Consider the following 3,427-nt stretch of genomic DNA (forward strand, 5'->3'; position numbering starts at 1 on the left):
ATATTAAGTATTAATTAACTTAAATTTATGGAATAGCCATATGTGTCTAGTGGCTTTTGTATTAGGCAGCACAACTCTAGATATTTATCTGCTAGGGTATGAGAGAGACCTGGGCTAAAGTGTAATATTGTGAGGGATCAGTTAGGTGCCAACTTAATAGATGCACTGGCCAGAGGAGCTTGGATATTGAGAAAAGAGCAGGATACCATATTTAAGGGATTGACAGAGGAGGAGAAGACTGAAAAGGAAGGCTAAAGATTAGTCAAAGGGTTGGGGAAAGGCCTAGGAGAGGAAGCTGGTTTGGTAATCAAAGAGACTGACGGTGTCAAGGACTACTTAACAGTGATGAAAGATTTTATGCTTTATGTACTTACCAACTAAGATAAAGACACTTTGGAAATACTGAAGTAAAGAGATTATAGAGGTAGAATTTTATATATATATATATAAAATATATATTTTGAGACATTATATAGATTTTATATATATATATATATATATATATTCATCTTTTAATTGTCATTTTATAGCTCCCCACCATAGCTGCCCTTCATCCTTACCTTCGATGATGACATTTGCTGGCTTCAGGGGAACCAGGGAACAAAGCTGGGACCTGGCAGCCCCACTACACTGCCAGCTGGGGAGAGCAAGTCACAGTTACAAATTATCACAACAATTAGTGCCTTTACTTGGGGGATCTGCAAATTGAGAAGGCCCCAGCTCCTCATTGTACAGGGGTCTATTTGGCAGTGACCTTTCTCTGGATATGATGATATTCCTTCAGCCTGAGGGAATTGATGTTGATGAACCCGGTGGCATCAATTGGCTCATAATCACCCTGCACGTTCATGCTCACCAGTTCCTCATTGTAGAGAGACAGTGGGAACTCCTGGCCAAGGATGTACACCTGGTCCTTGAGGACAGCCACCTGCACTTTCCCTTCCACTCACTCCTGGGACTTGGCGATGCTGTGGCAGACAAATTCACACTCAGGGCTGTGCCAGAAACCAGTATATATCAGCTTAGCAAATTTCAACCCCAGGCCTTGTTTGATTTGGCGCACTTCCGGTCCATGGTGAAGGCCTCCATATCTAAATAGGTGTGGTAAAGGATGGTGCCTGTGGGGTCTTGCAGATACCTCAAGACTTCATTCTAATGAAGCGGCTCTCTACGATGTCAGTGCGGCCCACACCGTGCTTGCCTGCGACTTGACTCAGGTACCATGAGGAGCTCCAAGGAGGTCTGGTGGGTGGTGCTATCCTTGACGTTGGCCATCTTCACGGGTCCCCTTTTGTGAAGTCGATCTCGAGAATGTCAGGGGTGTTGGGGGCGTTGGCCGGGTCCTGGGTCTTCGTGTAGAGACCTGGAGGTGCTTGGTTTTTGGTATTTTGATGGGCTTAGGCGTTGACTAAGGGGAGATATTGTAGGTGAAGACTTTTCTCTGAGAGTAAAGTTATACAGACTCTATAAAGGTTGAAATATGAAAACTCAGTCTCATTCTGCCACCTTCTACCATGCCCAAATCCTTAAGGAACTGCATAGCTGACTTCTTGATGCAGCTATTTTCCTAAGAATTGATGGCTTGTGCCAGCCAGGAAGGAAACCTGCTTCACAGGTATAAGGAACTGCTTTTTTTCCCCCTTCTTTGGTGATGTAAGGCAAGAACCTGGAAGTTTGTTCACCATTTCAGTAGGGCAACTGCAGTGAGGGGCCAGCAATGAAAGAAAGGTGGAACCCAAGAAAGGAAGACAGAATCAAAATATCCTCTGGCCTTCCCATCCCCAAATAAGAATAATTGTTGAAGCAAAACTTACAGATAAAAGTTTATTTTAGGAGCATTAGGACTGGAAAGATGCAAACAGCTATGTGTTGATCTGTAAACTTTCTTTTGGAGGGAGGGTCAATATGATGTGGTGGAATAAATAATTGAACTGGATTTCCATTCAGTAGACTTGAGTTCTAGTGTTGTTTCTATTGTTGATAAACCAAGTGGCCTCAGTATGCATGCCACTTAGTTATTTGGATCACAGTTACTTGTAAAAGTAGATTAGTGTTCAAGTTTATGTTTTTTTAACTTTAAAACTCTATTAGGGTAAAGTTAAAATTAAGGTAAAGTTAAAACTCTATTAGCCAAGTTAAAATGATATCTAACATGCTAAAATAAATCTGGATGCATGAAACCCATGTCAAATTTTGTTGACCTGCATGATAAAATTTTACTCACTGTTTCAATGGATGCATTTTAAATGACTTTATAAGATACCAGTGTTAAAATGGATAGTATGGAGATACACTGAGTTATGGAAAGTGAAAAAAAAGTAAAGTACATAAGGAATTATTTTCAAATTATTTTTTAAAGCCACTCCACAAATAATGAGGTTGTTTCCAGGCTGAGAACCTTTATGACAAGTTTCAGTTCAAAGAAACTATTGAAGGTTTCTTAATGGTGCCTGGAGGGGTAGACAGTGTAGTGAGTTAAAGTATGCAATATTTTCAATCTTTGGTTTCAAATTTTATTCCATTTTAAAAAAGAAAGAAAAATACTAGCGTTTTCCAGAGAAACAGAACCAATAGGATATATAAAGGGATACATAAGAGGGGGTTTATTATAGAAATTGGCTCACAGGAGTATGGAGGCCAGAAGTGCCATAACTGACTGACTGCAAGCTGGAGAACCTGGAAGGGGGAGTTCTCATGTCGGAGGGCAGGAGAAAATGGACATCCCAGCTCCAGAAGAGAGAGTGAATTTGCCATTTCTCTACCTTCTGCTTCTATCTGGCTCTCAAAAGACTGAGTCATGCTCACCCATATTGATGACAGCAATCTTCTTCACTTGGTCTACTGACTCCAAGGCTCATCTCTTCTGGAAACATCCTCACAGACACACACACAATGTTTCACCAGCTACCTAGTTACCCCTTCACCCAGTAAAGTTGGCACAGAAAAAAGATAAAGAAAGAAAGAGAGAGGCAGAGAGAGAGAGAGAGAAAACAGAAAGAAGGAAAGAAGGTAAGAAATTTGCAAAGAAAAGAGAAAAAATGAAAGGAGAAAAAAAGAAAAAGGAAGAAAAGGAAGAACGAAGGGAAAATAAATTAGCTGTGTATTGTTGCAAGAAAAGTTTGGCATGGTAGAACATAATAACTAGAGTTTTAGTACTTAATCCTCCATTAACTGTGTGACCTTGTGTAAGTAATCACACATCTCTGGACTTTTTCTCGTCAGATGAGGGGTTTGAACCAGAAATTTTTTAGAGTCCCTTCCAACTCTACAGTGTTACAACATTTATGATGTAACTCATATGGCCCAAGACTGTTGATTTGTGTTGTTCAGAAAATGCCAAAAAATAGTACAGTCATGTGCCACATAATAATATTTCAGTCAACTATGGATGGCATATATGACAGTGGTCCTATAAGATTACAATGGA

At 40.2% G+C, this 3,427-nt stretch overlaps 1 pseudogene; it reads right to left on the reverse strand.

Annotated features, from left to right (window-relative positions):
- Positions 1-739: 739 nt before the first annotated feature.
- LOC708880 (argininosuccinate synthase pseudogene) lies at positions 740-2,799 on the reverse strand (annotated as a pseudogene).
- Between the last annotated feature and the right edge of the window lie 628 nt (positions 2,800-3,427).

This window comes from Macaca mulatta, chromosome 5 (assembly GCF_049350105.2).
Source record: "Macaca mulatta isolate MMU2019108-1 chromosome 5, T2T-MMU8v2.0, whole genome shotgun sequence".
Taxonomy (NCBI): Eukaryota; Metazoa; Chordata; class Mammalia; order Primates; family Cercopithecidae; genus Macaca; species Macaca mulatta.